A 19,321-nucleotide genomic window follows, 5' to 3' on the forward strand; every position below is an offset into this window, starting at 1 on the left:
AGGTTATGTTACCTGCATTCACACCTCTGAACTGCTCCATCTGGGTCCTGATGGCTTGCACATGTACTATCACAATAACCACTTTGATTTTCAGCTCGTTCTGACTGGCTCGATGCTCCCAGGTCACTTCCTGGCAGGCATCCTGCTGGTGGCACCTTTGAATTAGAGTTGCTTTTTAGAATTAGAATTGCCTCTTCCACCATCTTTGTCCTCTGCTGCAGGATCCTGGCTCTACAGTCCTCTACCTGGCTTCTGCTCACCCTGAATCTGGCTTTCAGTGCCACATTATAGCGATCATGAGGAGGTTACCCCATGTGACTCTACCCTCCCAAGAAACTGGGCCAATTTGGTTGCTTAGGAGACCTGGCTGGAATCACTTAGCATGCTCTGGGATTTGAACTAGTGAACCAGCCAACTCCAGGGGTGGTAGCCAGCGTCTTTACCACTGAGCTACCCAGGCCCCCCCAGAAAACTAGCTAAAATCTAACCTTTAACTCGGATCGCACTTGCTGAGCTTCTTCAGAAAATGTCAATTGCATTATGATGCTAAAATTAATTTAGATGACAATCAAGTTCAGTTGGTCGTTAAAAGTTGCTGGACAGATATGCGGGACATAATGCAGTTGTGATGGCAATGCTTTACATAAGATGATTAAAATAGCCTATTGAATATCAGGAATGTATCATATGTAAAACCTGATATTACACCGCATCAATTTTTCTTTAATAGCTGTGCACACAGCATATACACTTGATGGATGGTCCTTATACCAAGACCTAAAGTTTCCCCCACTACTTTATGCAGGTTGCCGGCTTGAACAGGGCCATGACGATTTGCTTTCGGGTCGGAACCGGTGGCAACCTCTGGACCAATATTACAGTCCTATCAGAAGGGCAACTGCTCCCTTTTGATTGCAATCCCTCGTCTTCTGATTGCATTTATTTGCGAAATTAAAATAACAGTAAGCTGTCAAATTTCAATTAATTGTCTCAATACAAAAAAGGTACACAATTAATGGCTTAAGGGCAGATTTCTTTTGCGATAAATCAAAACGTACGCGACAAGGTGTTTTTTTAAGCATGACATCATCACGCACACAATTTTTATCGATTAAAGGCCATTTGAATGGAAACAGGCAGAAGACGTCAAGTTTCTCAAAAAAATTTTTACGCATTTTCACTTTATCGATAACAAAACCGAGCGAAAAGTGAATGGAAACTAGGTTATTGTGTGGTGCTTCTTTGACACTTTCAGCTCACGTTTCAACTTGCATGATCTTTGGGAGGTGTTCCCCAGTCCTGTGCATAGCAAGTGCAACATTCCTGAGTGATCAGGGGCCGGTTGTGGCGTAAATGGGCACTAAGTCACAATTTACACACTACTAAATATTTGAGCGTTGCACCATTCAACTTAGTTAGGACGAAACCCTACGTATAAACAAAATATTTACAGAAGCCTCCGACCAGGAGTAACTGATGGAATAAAAAAGCAGACAGATATTTGATGACATCAATGAGCTCATATTTTGTGTGACAAATAATTTTGACATACATTATGATGTTGACATTTACACTCGTTTACATTTATGAGAGAGAAAAAGACGTACTTTTAAGCGGCTCTTCAGCATGAAACCATTCAAACGGTGCAGTTTTCAGGATACGTCGCCCAGTGTCAATTTTCAACACATTCAAAATATACATATAGGTTATTAAAATTAATAAATGTCTGTTTTTCCAGCCTGTTGTATTTTACCCCCTTTTCCACCCCTTATTTATTTTAGATACAGGTCCTATATATTGTTATTTACACAGGGCAAATATACTATTGATCAAATCTACTTTTATTACATATCATATTTTAATGGGGATATAATTTATTACAGCTGACAGTAACATGAGAAAACAAGGTTTGAACATCAACCATAGCGAGATAAACTGAAATGCTGGGCTTTTTAACACTTCTGTGTACAAATTTGAAGGCTGCTTATTGGATAAATACGGGTAAACGTCATATTATGCGACTACGCGTTACTTTACAGAGAGCTTACGAACTGCTAGTTAAGTCTTGCCTTAAGAACAGTTGGTGCAACCAAATTAAGCACGGACTTAGTTACAAACTAACTAGTAGTTACTAAGCCCTTAGTGTGAACTTTATGTCCCAACTTATGTAAGAACTTACGCACAGCTGGTGCAACCCTACCCTGTTGTGCTACAGTGCACTTTGATTGCGTTTGAACAAGTTGATAAATGTAATTTAATGCAAATGTAATGCAAACAATAAAATGTATCACCTCACAAGTCATGCCCTATTGTAAAAGTGTAAGTAAGATAGCATTGTGTCAGGAACATTGTGAAAAGTAATTGTTTATGAACTGATAATCAGCTGTTTTACTTGTGATTTGTGTGAAAGTAAATAAAAGTAATTGTTGTTGTAGAGCCTCTAGTGTTCATTTCACCAAGAAACTGCAGCGATATGTACAAGGAGCCACAAAAAAATCATTTTGCAAAATGAAGATATAGCGACGTGTTTCTGTGATATGAATAAGGTTGCTCTTTCATAGCTGAGGAGACATATTTTCAATATAATTAATGATTATTTTTAAAATATCAACTGTCTTAGATGTTTCTTCTAAGTTTTCTTAGGAGAAATACAATTAGAACCAAATTAGAACCATTTGCTCTCCATGTGTTCTCATTGATGTCTAGGAGGAACAAATTATATATTAAAGAGATCTCATTTGTGATTTTTTTCATATAAAAAGCTTTTCCATGTATATATGTTTGAGAGAAAATGTCCCCTGTTGTAGTTTAAACAGTGTGTGCTTGAGAATAAGATAATTCTAAATTAACAAATTTCACTCTGTTCAACCAACCTGTTTGTTTCTGTCTCTCTGTGGAAAAAAAAAAAACAAACATGGTTTTGTTCTCCGCCATCTGTGCAGCGTGACTGTACCTTATCTCTCACCTGCAAGCTTCCCAACAAGGAATATCTAAGCGCAACAGCAAGATTTATCTAAGCCTTAACTCTGTATTAGAATATTTCCACATTCAAATACAGTAACATGATCACAGACTGTGATATTGAATAGCTAGGCAATTATAATCTGTCTTTTTATAGATTATAGTTTTGCAGCAGCAAATGGTTCAGAACATGCAAAATTCTTTAGGCAGTCAGCCCTGACATGCAAAATAACTCAGACAGTCAGACCTTAGCAATTGCATAAAGGACACAGAGATCACATAAAGATTGTGCATATGAGGATTTGTGGAATAGTTCAATGCTACTGCATGCAACCTGATGCTATATTTGCATAGCTGAGGCAGTTCAAACAAATAACATAATTAGAACTAGTGACATTAGAGTGAGTGGATGAAAACCTGGTTTGATTTATTTAACAAATAGGACCTCAGGGGATTTGAGGACATATAAGCTTTTCAAAGTTTCCAGCAGCATGATGAAACAAGTGTCCATGACTTCGATAAAGGAGGTGAGAGAAATATTTTGTATTATGTAAGCTGATTGTCATCCAGATCCTAAGAACAGACAAGAGGCTGTGAGGAAAGGAATAACACAAAAATAAAGCATACTTTCATGCGTTTTCATGACTTCATCTAGCCAATATTCATGGACTTTGTTGGACAAAAAGACCGTAAAATCATTCTTCTCTTAATGATTGCGAGCCAAGCAAGTCCAGAGGCCCTACACTTCATGCTTTATATTGAGATGGGATTCTTTTGTGGTTTTCTTTTTTCCAACTAACACAACATTTCAATTTATGCTAAAAAGCTCCAACAGTACATTCATCCAATAGTCAATGGCTTTGGCAAACTTGAAATGGATGACAATGTTCTGCCTGAAGAGAAGTAGTTCCATCTTTATAATCTCATTTGAACACCCGTCATGTTCTGTATATTCCTTATGATTTATTCATGAATGCTGGCGTTAACCACAGTAAAGACACCCAAAGATCCATAAATAGAGCCCAAGGGCTCTTTGCAACCTCTTAAGTTTGCAACCTTCCCCTTGGCATGATTCAATGAATAAACAACTGATTTGGTAACAAGTACATTTCTGTTTTATTTGTTTAATTAGATCTAAAAGATGCATTACAGATGCAAAGAAGATTTAGTCAAAGTATTAATGCAATTAATGGAGAATATTAGATATTAATTTTAATACTGCATAAAAATGATTAGAAACTTCTCAGTCTATACATAAAAATCAATTTCTGCACCATACTAGTGCAGAATTTCTGAGCAGAACCCCCCCCCCCATTATCTATCTTTCTTCCTTGCTCTCCCTCTTTCCCTCTGATGTGTCTTGTAATGACAGATGGAAGGCTGTCTATACGAGCTGATGACACATAAAAGGGATTAAAGTTCAAACTGCACCAGCTCGAGCCTTCAATGTACATTATGTAGAGCCACAGTTACTATCTCATTTGCGAGATCCAAAGTTTTAAATGCTAGAGGCATCTAGATGACTTCATAAATCTCCATTAGAGGAAAAAAAGTCACGAGTACAGCATGTTCAAAATAGGAGGGAACCATAAGATAGAGAGTAAGAGAGTAAAAGGAAGGAGGAGGCAGAGAACGATTGGGAAAAAGAAGAAACATCGTCTATTAGATGTAAACTCTTTTTTTTTTTTTTTAATCGCTGAGCTGATGAGAGCTTTTATGACCGTTCGATAAACATTTGTTTTGGGGGTTTTTCTGCATGTATATTTTTCAATGTACTGCAACACATGATGCCATAGTGTACCAATAAATATGCCATATTTATTTTGAGAAATACGACCTGAACCTCATCTAAAGGGTACAGCAGGAGATCATACAGCATTTAAAGTAGAAATCTGGCATTCAGAGCATCTCTGAAATGGTTCTCAGAGAGTCATCCTTCCAGCATAAAAAAAGAACTCTTAACCTCCATTGTTTGCAGTAAAACAGCAGTGAAGACATCATGATCCACAATATCTCAGTCTGTGGGAGGACATAGCATGTCCTCTGTGTTGTAAAGCCACAGGGCAGCATTCACTATAGCAACGATATAACCTGACCAGCACCCCGAACTTTTGCGCACTTTGGCAGCTTTATCTCTCTCTGTAAACAGCATCACTTTCTATTCTGCACTCCATTTAGAACACAGTTGGAACTTTTCAGATGCTGTTGCTTCATGCCTGCCTGCCGAACATCTGGCCTGTATTGTGACGTACATGGTGAGGGACATAGGCCCATATTAGATGCTTATGTTGAGAGGTAATTGCTTGTATCCAAATGGCTCTGTGGGAAACATCTGCCACCGTGTGATTGGTGCTATGTGAAACATCTGCTGCAGTGTGATTGGTTTCATAAGACATGTCTTTTGGATGTGACAGGCACTAGTGATAAGTTTATGACCATCTACACCAATTATTCTAACAAATCATTGGAGAAACAAGGATGTGTGTGTGTGTGTGTGTGTGTGTGTGTTTGAGAGATAGGGGGAAAGAGAGAGAGAGATTGAGAGAGAGAGAGAGAGAGAGAGAGAGAGATTGAGCTTGTGCGACTACCTGTGTCTGTCGTGACTCCAGTCCCAAGCAGTAGTGTAGTGTTTGTCAGCTCGCTGAAGATAATGGGAATTCTGGTCAAATACATCCTATTTTCTCTGGTTAAAAATAGCTGTCCGAGTGGGGTAACCCCAGAGTATTTTGCGATAGCTGGCTCAAGAGTCATTCACTATAGAAACTGTTCTCTCTTCTGCCATGTTGAATATTTATTTCTACTCACAACACGGAAACTTCGGTAAAAGGTAAGCGTCTTGAGTATGTTTTTGATTACTCTGTCTGTTGTGTCTTTCCGCTGTGATAAGTCTTAATGCCGAAGCTGTTAGTTTAACTTTATTTTCCAGCTGTAGAAGTGCCGTAGTAGTCCGATCGTTCATGGAGTGAGAGACAATGCCGATGACTTAAAAGAAACTGCTTGCTGACTGACCTGCACTGATGACTCAATGCACGTCAAACTAAACTGGCTCATAACACATAAAAATGGTCTTTTATCGCCACCTGCTGGGTAAAATTTTTTATATCACAGGAAAAATTTAAAAGACACACATACTATAGCTCTTTTACACACATGCGCTGCTCTTACACTTTAGTTTAGAAAGGCATGAACAAAAGCGGAGCGATACAAACAGTGAAGCATCCTAGTGCTGATGTTCTGAAACATCAGTACTCATGGAACGTGTCTCACCCAATCAGATTCGGGGACCAAAACAAACTGTTGTATAAAACAGGATAAATGTACCAACTTTAGAGAATGCATCTTGAAGCATAGAACAGATTAAGCACAGATCTCACCAAATTTAATATTAGTGTTGCTAAGGCCTCTAACTAAGTATTAAACTTTGACTTGTAACTCACCGGCACCATTTGTACTCCAGACATAAATGATAGCTAGCTGCTCAAATCATGCGGCTTGTTGAGGGGAGGTGCGCTATTACTTTTCTAAATGACTTTTCTATCAGTCTCACAATTTGTCCTGGTGGACTACAAAATGGATGAAAAAATCCCTTAGAATAATATTTAAGTAGGGCCCCTCAGACTGATCTCACTGTAAATCTGGCGACAGTAGGTCAAAAGTTCTGCTGCTGAAATCGGTCTGTGCTTACCGAAATTTTGAACCACTGCCCTCCAGTGGCCGAAGCAGGAAGTGTTATTAAACATATGGGCACCTGTGCGCTCTAATTTCCAGTGAAATGTCCACAGAGTGGCACCCAAATGCAAGTTGTAGTTTTCATTGTAAATTATGTAATACAGCCAACAGGAATGCTTATTTTATTAACTGTAACACCTAACCCAAAACCCCACCCTAATCCTTAAAGTCAGTGGAGTAAAACTATAATATCAGAGCGAAAATGCAATCTATAAATCACGCTTACCTTTATTGATGTGAACGCGATTACTTTTTGGATCTCATGGAACCAGAACCCAAGTCTTAGAGTATCAGTGGCACCAGAGGGAAAGGTGAAGACATCTAAATTGATTTAAAATGTCTGATAGATGGCGCTTGTCAGTAATTCAGCAGAATGGAGTTCATTTCAGGGAACACAAACTCTTGGAAGCAACATGTCGATTTCCAGTGTGGTCATGTTGCCTGAGTCATATCTAGGGACCAAAGCATTATAGAGACTGGGGTGGGTTGTTTTGACTTAGGCCAGTAAGTAAACACCCCAGCAACCACCTAGCCCAAGAAACCACCCAGAACACCCAAGCAACTGCATAGCAATGTGCTAAGAACCACTCAGACCACCTTAGGAACCATATAGCAACACCCTTGCAACGTGGTGGCGACTTTTACATGGGCAAGCACCAGTCACATTTTTCTTCCGAAATTTTAATAATCTAGTTTTATTTCTTATATCCTAACAGCCATACTTTGCAGTGTATTCATAATAATTAGCCAGCCTCGACACTGCCTGGGTTTTATAACTTAACTGCTGGTTTGTTTTCCCTATGAACTGAAAAGCTAGTTAAGTTAGGGCATTCTGAGTTAGATTACATCTTTAAAGGTGAGCATGTACGAGAGAGCGTGATAAACTCCCGTGAGACAGGGATTATTCAGAATTTCCTATTACACCCATAAGCTCAGGCTGTTTTTCTCCACTGCAATCCTTCTGAGATATTAAGGATCTTTTCAGCCAACACCAAGTGTCCAAAATCTGCTCAAGTATAAAATAAGCACTTACCACGCTTTCGCCCCAACACTCACACACACTTATGTGCAAACATAGTCACGCAAATGCTTAACACAATCACACACATGAACACGTGTAATAAAAGGAAGAGAAGCAAAGCATGGGTTCCATCCAGGAGGTGAGTGCCTCTAAATTACAGGTAGGTGAACAGCATGCTGATAATAGCCTCACCTTTCCCACTGACCTGATTGGGTGTGTCGGATGGAGAAGGTGAGCATATAGAATCAATGCAGGGCACTTATAACGATTGGTCACAATCATAGAGATGACAGCATGAAAGCCAGTTAAAAAATTTTTTATTTTATTTTATTTTTTTATTTATCATTTATTTAGCCAGGAAAGTCCCATTGAGATACAAGATCTCTTCTTCTAGGGAGTCCTGGTCAAGACGGCATCACAGTTTCACATTAAAAAAAAATAAATGAAATTAAAAAAAAAGTCACATGGTAGCACATATACAAACATAAAAGCAACATTAGAGAAATAGTAAAAGAAAAAAGGCATACAGGCCATACCAGTGATATCCATAACATATTCCACCTCAGGTCCATGATTATGTAAAACAGCAGCATGTTTCTTTCAGGGCAGTTTGTAAAAGACCTTTAAGGGTATTCAGAGAAGGGAGTGTTTCTAAGGTAATAGTAATTTGCAGCTCATTCCATGGTGGAAATTCATAAAAAGAGGGTGCATAAAAAGAGAAAGCAGTTTTACCAAGCTCTGTGTGTACCCTGGGGACATTTAAATGAATTCTGATAGTTGATCTAGTGCCATAGTTGCTGGTGTAATAGGAGGCTGGAGAAATAAGTAGGTAGTTTACCTAACAATGCCTTGGCAATAAATAGCAACATGTGTATTTTTCTCCTTTGGTATAAGGAGGACCATCCTACAGATTCATATAATATACAATGGTGAGTGCGTGAGCCTGCACTTGCTACAAAGCGTAATGCAGCATGATATGCAGAATCCAGTTTTTTAAGTAGGGATGAAGTTGCATGCATGTAAATCACATCACCATAGTCTAATACAGATAGAATATAGCTTTGCACAATTTTCTTTCTGGCCTCAAATGGAAAGCATTTTTTATTTTTTAAAGAAAAAAAGCCTAGTTTTGGTCTAAGCTTTTTCAATAGATTATCGATATGCACATTAAAGGCCAACTTTTCATCAAGCCATATGCCTAGGTATTTGTAAGAAGTTACTCTTTCTATACATATACCTTCTAATGTTAAAATAATAGGATAATAATGGCCTGCTCAATTCTCACTCGCTCTCTGCTTCTCTCTCTCTCTCTCTTTCTCTCTCCAGGCCATCTCCCTCCGATAGAACGAAAATTAACAAATGGAAACTCTTTAATATCTCAATTTATTTTTCCTAGCTAGAAATAGGATTAGATGGAGGGCAAATATTTGCTTAATTTTCACCCAAACATTATCATTCTCACCATTTATATAATTTATTACTCATGTTGTTCCACAACTTTTTTCTTTGATGAACACAGAGAAGATATCAGGCAACAGTTAACATGTTAACTTAATGTATGTTCCCCATTCAAAGAAAGTGAATGAAGACCAATGCTATCAGTGTTCAAAAATGACAAAAAGACCTTTGAAAATACCACAAAGGTAGTCCATATGACTTGTGTGCTACATTCCAAGTCTTTTGAAGATATACAACAGCTTTGTGTGTGAAACAGACCAAAATTTAAGTTGTTATTCTCTTTTAAGTCTTCTTCTCTATTACAGATTTTAAATCTCAATCGTCTTTATTTACAAGCCATCACATCTGGTTTTGTATTGGTTCTCGTGTGTCCTGTTAATGAATGCAATGCGCCAAGTTTGAATTTGCGAACATGCAAATTAAATTTGTACAATGGAGGGCAAGATTTTCAGTCATACAGGTTTGGAACAACATGAAGGTAACTAAGTAATGCCAGAACTTAATTCAAGGTTGAACTATTCATTTAAGTTACCTATTTCTCAGATTTTTCTTGTGAGAAACAAATCCCAGTAATCTCACAAATGTCTAGAGTTTTAGAAAATATCATAACATAAGCTATGCTCACATTTGCCAAGACACCAGGGTCTGCAATCAAAGATAGTTTCAATATGAACATCAAATTTTGCTTCGTATTCTTCCAAGACCAAAGTATCTGATTTATATTATAACTTTATTGTCCTATATTGTTCTTGCATGTCAATAATTTTCTCATTTTTATGTATCCTAAGGCATTTTAAAAGAAACATGTTAGACAAAACTGGTGCTTAAATCAAACAGAAATTAGAACACGATTAAATCTCTTGAACTATGTAAGAGCAACCACTGAGCAATAAAACTTTCCTCTGGGCCTCTTCATAATGTAGCTCTGCTGCCTCCTTACATGTATGGAAAGAGACAGCCCTGAGAAATCCATGTATTCGGCCTCACTGTGGCCTTTATGGGAGTGCAAAACACATACACTCCCACCACACACACACACACACACACACACACACACACACACACACACTATGCATTTATAGCATAATACCCTTGTAATTACCAGTTTGTAACCTAAAAAAAGTCCTCGTAAACCACTTAAACCTGCCCCCCCCCCCCCCCCCACACACACACATACATGAGGACTCTCCATAGACATAATGATTTTTATTCTGTACGAACTATATATTCTATCCCCTAACCCTACCCCTAAACCTAACTCTCACAAAAAAACTTTCTGCATTATTACATTTTCAAAAAACATCTTTTAGTATGTTTTTTAAGCGATTTGAATTATGGGGACACCAGAAATTTCCTCATAAACCACATTTATAGCATAATACCCTTGTAAATATCAGTTTGTAACCTAAAAAATTTTCCTTGTAAACCCCCCAAACCCACCCACCCACACTCCTCTTGAAACCCAAAGAGCTGGAGGGGTTTGTGCTAATCATACTGCTGTCTCCACGACTACAGCTCTCTTTCAAGGCAGGTCAGCTGTGCATCAATTATTCATGCTCTGATATTACTAATGCATTAGTAATTTATCATAACCACCACATTTCTTGATGAGATTGCCTTTTCTGAGGAGTACATTATTATGGCAAATTAATAGTTTAATATTAAACTGGCAATTTAAAACAACGAGGAGCTCACAGGGTTTGTTTGAAGCTCCTTCTTCAGAGAGAAGGCTAGAATTGAGAGAGTGAATAAGTGAGTAAACTTTGGGGTTTGTAACCCTCGTTTCTAGAGATAACTGAAAAAGTTTCAAATGTTGACATTAGTCTTATTGATAGTTGGATAAAGAATGAAATTTGACATGCCACTTTGGTGAAAAATACAGTTTAGGGATTGACCTTGCTTGTATGTGAATCTGCTTCCATTACAGTATGAAACACTATTTACAGAACAATCATAATTTATACTGTACCTCACTGCATTAGGTTTCATTTATACAGTAGAAATTGTGATGTATTATCAGTAATTTTATACACTTTAGAAATGACATTATAGCAACCAAGTTTTCCCTGCCAAACCCTCTAAAGTGTAAAATTCACTTGTTAATTTTCTGCTCTGCTCTTTCAATCATTCATTAATTCTTGTTTGTGTTCTGTAATATGTTCCTTAGGTTTGTTGTTTTGATTGGATGATTCAGTCAGTAGGTTTGGTATATTATTTAATTGAATGATTCATGATGATTGATTCTTTATCTTTCGGTCTATTAATTAATTCATTCATTGATTCATTGATTCATAAGGTTTGGTGTACTGATTAAACTGATTGATTTATTGATTGAATGATTCATTCATTGATAAGATTTGGTGTATTGAGTGATTCATTCAATGATAAGATTTGGTGGATTGGTGGATTCATTCATTCATTAATATGATTTGGTATATTGATTCATTCAGTTATTCATTCTTAAGTTTCTGAGTATTCATTCATAAGATTTGGTTTATTAAATTATTTCAGTCATTCATTCATTAATAAGATCTGGTATATTGATTAATTGATTTATTAAGATTCAGTGTATTAATTTATTCATTCATTCATAAGATTTGGTTTATTGATTATTTTAGTCATTCATTCATTAATAAGGTTGGGTACATTAATTCATTAATTCATTAATATGATTTTGTGTATCAATTCATTCAGTTATTCATTCTTAAGGTTCTGTGTAATCTATAATAAGATTTAGTTTATTGATTCTTTCATTCATTAGATTTGGTATATTGAATAGTTGATAAATTGATTCATTAATTTGTTATTATGTCATTGATTCATTAAGTTATTAATTAAGATTTGGTGTATTGATTAATTCAGTCATTCATTCTTAGGGTTCTGTGTATTTATTGATTTATAAGATTAGGTAATTTGATTCATTCAGTCATTCATTCATAAATGATAAAACAACATGTTTATGTCATACTACATTCACAACCTCCTTCTTCCCATAAAACTGAAATCATGTCTGTGTGTCGTTGATTGCTAACACCATATGCCCTGTCATGGTTTTGTCTTGTTTTCCACTCATGCTCTCCATGTTATGCCATGTTGCCTTAATACATTGCACTCAATTCATGTTGTGTAAACTCTCAGTGACATTACACAGTGCAGAATAAGAAAAACCTCCTTCCAGCTGTGCTGTCTACTAAGATTATACCTTTCCCGTAAACACAATCATCACTGTTGAAGTACCTGCACTGTGAAAAAACTTCAATACGTCCATCCTACAAGTAGTAGGTAGTCATGTAGCAGACACTTTAATCCAAAGTGACACACAGTACACTTATTACAGGGACAATTCCCCTGAAGTAGCCTGGGGTTAAGTGCCTTGCTCAAGGGCACAATTGTGATAGCTCATGGATCCTCCATTGTGGAGTTTTCACCGACAACCTCTCAGTTACTACCTCAGATCCTTAACAACTAAATCAGACCACTCTATAACACCTAGCAGCTCATGACGCCTTCTGACACCTCCACTAAACTACTAACACAAATTTTGGTAGTCCAGCAGAGAGTCAGCAAACAGACACACACATAAATGCATAGGCATCTAAGTAGGAGACAGTGGCACTACCTCCCAGCTGTGGTTGTATTCAGATCTCTTGCTTACATAAGAGTGTCTGCTTAGTGAGCAGGTGCCATGTTCAAGGTTTTCCCTTTTATTTAAAGTATTTATTTTTGTTCCATCCAAAGCTGATTTTTTTCCCCAAGCTCTGGGGATATCTTATGCAGTGTTGTTTCTAAAACAAGATAAATCAAATTGTTCTTGCTTTAAGGATTTTTAGATACTTTTACTAGAAAAAAAGAAATTATAATCCAATGTGAATTTTCTTGATAAAAAAATATGAACGTGCCTGGTAACATGTGCATGTAAAATGGCTAGAAATAGCATTTTAGCTTAGCGTAAAGCTGACAATTTACACAAGGTTTATTTCTATTTATTTATTTTTTTGCTCCAAACTTACTTCAAACTTACTTCTCTGTCTGCTCGTATGAATGTAACACATCACAAGAAAATGTTTCACTGCTGTTCAAATGCACTTTGGATCGCATCATTTATATGTATAAATGTTTTCCATCTGAAAGGACTAAATATTAAATGAAACAAATGACAATAAAATGCAAAGTAATCTCTTCAGTAATCAAAATACATTTTGAATGTAACTGTATTCTAATTACCAATGATTTAAACTGTAACTGTAGTGGAAAACAGTTATTTATATTTTGTATTCTAAATACGTAATCCTGTTACATGTATTCCATTACTCCCCAACCCTGCGCTTAACAGTGTCATTGTGGAAATGCTCTATTAGCAGTCAGACATGATTATTAGCAACATTATTCGGTAATGTGGAGGTTACCAAGATAAATCGAGTACTATTTGGCTGGTCATGTGATCTCAAGATGGTGGCCCCCATGAGGAGAGGCAACCCTCTCCATGTGAAATATATCAGCATTTATTAGGCTACTGATATGACTGGAGTACATGATTTTAAACATATTTCTAAAAAAACAGAATTTCTTTAGGGGTATAGCTACTTTAATGTGGTCAAAATGACTGAATCCACCTTTATTTTGTTGAAGGTATTCATTAAAATTTTTCACATTTTCTATACTTCTATGTATGATTGCTATGGAAGATCCCAAAAAGTTACCAAAACAAAAAAAATAAATAAAATTGTGAAGGTCCCAATGAGACACTGGCAGCTGACCATGAGACAAGTGAGAATGGCAGGAACCATTGAGGTGAAACAATTCATTTCAATGGCAGACGCTGCCTTGTGTTTCTTTGCATACCATATGGCATCTCACTGGAGCACAGCGTGCAGCTACTCTTAAAGCTTCTCTTCCAGAAGTGTGATTTGAGTTTGTTGTGCAAATGAAGATTAAAAATTATGTGCACTTTTAAATGAAAATTCCTATTAAACAGGGTCTCATTATGTTAAGGACACCTATGTGAGACACAGCAAATCTCAGCCTAAACTGATGGAAGGTAAATTAATTTGCAAAATAATCTCTCTGTGAAACTAATTTGCTGGATTTACAAGTGTAGATAAACTTACATGATTAAAATAGAATGTGCAAAGAGATCAAACTGCACCCAAGGCTTTGATGAATTAGACTCTCAGACAGAGGAAAGGATGTGAAATGAGACATCTTTCTGTTTTTCAACAGGAGGGGGCACTGTGGTGCTGCTCTGACCACTCTGCTAGAAAACAACAATGCCAGAGTGAATTTAAGGGAGAAGGTGGTGGTGTGTGTGTGTGTGTGTGTGTGGGGGGGGGGGGGGGGGGTAATTAGTGATGCGTATAAAATAGAATCGAAAGTTTTGACATCGACTGAACCCACTTCAGATGCACACATCAAACCATGACTGACTGTCAGTCCAGCAGCTCAGAGGGAGCTGCTTTAGAGGAAAATACTATGAAGGGGAAATGGTTCAGGTTATTAGGTTCAGAGCATTCAATGTCCAGATTATTCACTGCCAACATTACCACAAATAACTGCTAAAAATATACTCCTCATTCTGGCCCTTACATCCATCTATGGCTTCCTTGCATCTCCACTAAAGCAGCAGAAATCCGTGACATGGTGTTGAAGCAACACGGATGTGCGATAGTGAAGTTTGTATAGATTTTTAATATCAAAGCTCACTACAAACCAATTCAGCTGCTGCTACAATCTGTCCCTCACCTTGCTCAAGCAAGCAAGCTCAATTTCACAAAATCTTGAGTTGCTTGCATTTGTTCGCGTAACTGATGTCATTTATTAGAACAGGGGAAAGAGCATGAACCGTGCATCTGCCGAGCACAACCACACACAAACCACTTAGAATTAAATGAGATCGTAGGCTTATATAACAACAGTCTTACTCCTCTGTGTAGAAGTCCCACAAGGTCTGCAGAGGGATTGACAGTTATGTTGCAAGAGAAACAGGTGTGCGGAGTGCAGCAGATGATTCTTTAGCTACAGGCGCAGAGCGAACGCTGCAAATGTATTAGCCTGCTCTCCCTCTGACATTCCATATGGAGTTCAAACACATGAGGGTATTGATTTGTTGGCTAATTAAACCACATCAAGAAACCCTGCCTGTGAAATATATTGAATGATAGCCTGGCCCGATACCTCAAGCTATGCACATCCATATTCAGTCAATACCCTTTATCAGTAGTCACATGCATTGTTGTTGATTACCCTATTGTGATTTATTTATTTTACATTAGTTAGCATTCATTGTCCTATTGATGATCTTTATAGAGATTAATTCATTGATATTTGCTGTCATACAGGAGCAAGGCAGTATTGCAGGCCAGTTTTGATTACATGCCTCGGTAATGATAGTCACATCTGGCCTTGGGGCTCCTCTGCTAAAGGTTTAGATGCTTTTCGTCCATCTGATGACATCGAGGGGTAACCCCACACCTGCTCTTGTTTTGTATTCGGAAATTTGCCCCGTGTGATGCAACAATCAGCAATGGGTTAGGCTTAAAAAAAAAAAAAAAAATCATAGAGAATGTCTAAAATGCGATGTCAAGTTTAGTCCATTTTCTGCTTGATTCTCTCTTAAGTCAAAATTTAATGACTTAGGCCCTAGGGCCATTTAGTTGATCATCACTTCTGTGGTTCTGCTGCCTTGTTGAATAACCCATTTTGTTGCTCTCACTCAGATCTCTCCATTATTCTCCAGCATTGGTGTGGATTTACAGTACTCTCCAAAAGCTCATGATGAGTTCAGATGAACTCATTATTCATCTTCCTTTGTGAAATTCCCTTCAAAACCTTCATCATGCTTACAGGACTTGATTGAAATTGTGTTGATTGTTTGATACGCTTAACAGAAGGACTGTGGTACAATTTTTTTGAGTTTTTCCTGGTTACCAGATAAGGTATCTGTTCATACTTTGCATTGTGATGTCACAAGTTTGGGAATACTGCAGATAGAGGCATGAAGTCCATGTTTACCTCCCTCTTGGAGTAGTCAGAGGGCTCACATTCACACATAATCATACCATCTGCATCTCAAACTATTGTGGGTTAAAATGTCAAATTTACCCCTACAGAAACCCACACAGCCCTGGGAGACATGGTGCTCTACTACTAATAAAACTGCTGGTTCTATTTGCATTAAATGATCTCGGAAAATATGCAGAATGGGCTATGGCAGAAAAATCAACTCTTTTCAGCTGGGGAAAAATTGTCACTTAAAGGGATAGTTCAACCAGGCAGAAATGAAAATGTTGTATTCATTTACCACTCTTGTGCCAATCTGAACCCATATGACTTTCTTTCATCAGCGTATTTACGTATTTATCACCAAAATTGTAATTGTTATTCACTCTCAAAATAAATAATTATATTCCATAAAAAGTGCTGAAATCCAATATAGAGGCTATGCCGATAACATCAAACCTAATTGGTCCTTGTACGTCTTTTGAGCAAACATCATGAAGCCAAGAAGTTGCAATATGACATCATGATGTTTGGTCATGAGAAGCGCCTTCAGAAGTCTTAATATTTCCACAGTTTTCCTGACCAACCACTGGGCGGCGCCATGATGATTCTGATTGCCGCGGGATTGTTTTCTTTTACGGTCTCAATGAAAGCTATGTAAAAACTACCAAAACAAGCGATTCAGATGGAGAACAATAACCATTATTAGTATTAGTTTTAGTAAAAATTATTTCAGGCTCAACTTGTGCAGTTGTTGTCTGTAATAACTCAAAGTAATTAATGAGATCAATGTAACTAACCTTGGGCCATCGCATCTACCCACTCCTTAAACTTTGACAGGTGAGGCACAATCAAAAGACGGTCATAGGAAATCTATAAAGTATCAGCACCATGGAGCCATATGTTTTTAATTTTTTTATTTGGCTGTCTTTACTCATAAAGTAAAGCTAAACATCACATTATCCGCTAAAAATATACAGATGCGAGTGAAAACATTGGAAACCGAAAAATGGAAAAAGGCTTTCATATGAATTGTGGAACACTTCTGCATAAGGAAAAAGGTGGATATGTAACAAGTCACATGGACTATTGTATGACTCTTTTGGGTGTTTATTAAGTGTTAAAGTAAGTTGTTATGTACTGCTATTTTATTAAATTCCACCAATGGGACATTCATTCATTTTTTTCCCTTTACACAGAAGACAAAGTCATGACATATGGGTTTGGAACAACATGAGGGTAAGTAGATGATAACAATTTTTTTCATTTTTGGGTGAACCATCCCTTTAAACATTCATAGATATAGTTCACTGTGAACAAAGTCTAAATTCAGTCCCAGTAGTTCTTTTGCAAATTTTGCAACATCTGAAATGTGGAGCATGCAAACCATATGTTCAAATTTTAAATGTAAAATAATGAGAATTCATAATTAGGGTGTTTGTCATGAAATCTTTTTCATTGTCAGACATGCCCAAAGGATAATTTATCACAGAGGGAGAAATTGGGCCTTGATTTGTTTTGTTGCTTCAGATATTACCAAGCCGATATCTGAGTTGGGGGAAAGGAATTATTTTAGCATTCACAATGCGGACTCATCTAGGGGAATTACCAATCAATCTTAGGGATGTTGGATTCGCAGATAAATCGTGATGTCAGTTTTGAATGCATGCTGCCATGTGATCATTAGCTGAGGTGCTCCCCGGAGCTAACATGGCCACAGCAGCTAATCAGTAACTATAATAGTCGTTTATGGGCTATAATGGACACACTTCATAACTGTCAGTCTTTGCAACCTGGGTACGGAGCCTTGTTGGCTTCCAACTTAATACATAGTAGGAAAATGTCGCTTAGGCCATGTGGCACAGAAGCTAAGGCTCTGGCTGTGCTCGTCATAGTGATAATGGGCGAGGTAATGCACCTACAACCCATATCTACTTGCAATTCAAGCCCTTTCTGAGCAGCATTGTGTGGCTTTTCTTGGATGCACTATAGAGCAGGCAGTTCATCATAATTAAGGCAACTTTATAAAAGCAGCTCCCCGGCTGCAGTACCTGTGTTAGATGTGTCATCTTTATTAGCCCAAGCATGCTAAGCCAAGCTCTCCATGCGCTAATTCCTAGCTAAAGAAACAGCTTTCAAGGAATTAACATCAAAAGTAGAGCCTAGCATGCCGGCGGGGGAGCTTTCACAAGCTTCAGCTATATCGCAAGAATTTCTGAGACTCAGGGATGAAGAAGAAGTTAAACTTAAACTTGCTCCATGTTCCACCATAAGTCTTTGACCTTGTTCTTAGGTTCCTCTAATAATCCATTTTCAGATGCGTGAGGATCTTCATGGGATTGGGGAGGAAACTGGGAAGTGAATGCTGCAGGGGTTGCTGTGTTCCCCCTCAGGCAGTCTGCCCATATCCCCCCCTCCATGTAGCACTTAATTCAACCTGTGATCAGCTGAACCTATGAGCAGGTGATTCACATTCGAAATGACTGCATTGAGTTGTATTGTTTTAGAGTGGCTAAGAAATAAGTTTATGATAATGTCGACTGTGTTGATCACTCTGTTTGCCCTTCCATCCCTCCATGCAGAGCCTTTCCCATGGAAAAGAAATCAACAAGAAGATTGCTTTAATGAGGAAAAACTTTATTCCAAGATTTCCCAAGGTTTGCAAGGTTTATTGAATTTTGCCTTAATAAAAAGAGTTTTGCAAAGAACGCAAATGTCCTGGCTCATGGACACTGTTCCCTGTTGTGTACCACAGAAGAAAGAGAAACATCAGGGTTTTAAATGAACATTCTTACCTTTGTACCTAAGTTTAACCCTAACTCAAACCCTAAACCTAACCATAAAGTTCATCCCCTTACACAAACCCTAAACCTAACCATTATTTTAATAGGATTATAACTTTTGTGCACCACTGAAAAAAACACTGAGGTTTGAAACTAGATGAGGGAAGTGTGTAACAAGTTATTTGTATTTCATAAATAAAAATGGGATGAGTAGCAAAGTTTGTTCACTGATGTTTCCGTTCTTAAAATAAAGTATTATGTAGGAGGCTAGTTAAAAATGTGATGCCAACACTGTATCGAGATTTGGTTTATTAAATGGTCAGTTTGTATGGGAATAAAAATGACGATATCTTATGATTTCTACCATCTCTCA

At 37.5% G+C, this 19,321-nt stretch overlaps 1 protein-coding gene across 1 annotated transcript in view; it reads left to right on the top strand.

Annotated features, from left to right (window-relative positions):
- Positions 1-5,660: 5,660 nt before the first annotated feature.
- LOC127433007 (protocadherin-1-like) overlaps positions 5,661-19,321 on the top strand; it is a 304,687-nt gene continuing 291,026 nt past the window's right edge. The window contains exon 1 of the mRNA XM_051684592.1: positions 5,661-5,788. The gene's annotated coding sequence lies outside the window, so the exon portion shown is untranslated. The remainder of the gene's footprint in view (positions 5,789-19,321) is intronic.

Source organism: Myxocyprinus asiaticus, chromosome 42 (assembly GCF_019703515.2).
Source record: "Myxocyprinus asiaticus isolate MX2 ecotype Aquarium Trade chromosome 42, UBuf_Myxa_2, whole genome shotgun sequence".
Taxonomy (NCBI): Eukaryota; Metazoa; Chordata; class Actinopteri; order Cypriniformes; family Catostomidae; genus Myxocyprinus; species Myxocyprinus asiaticus.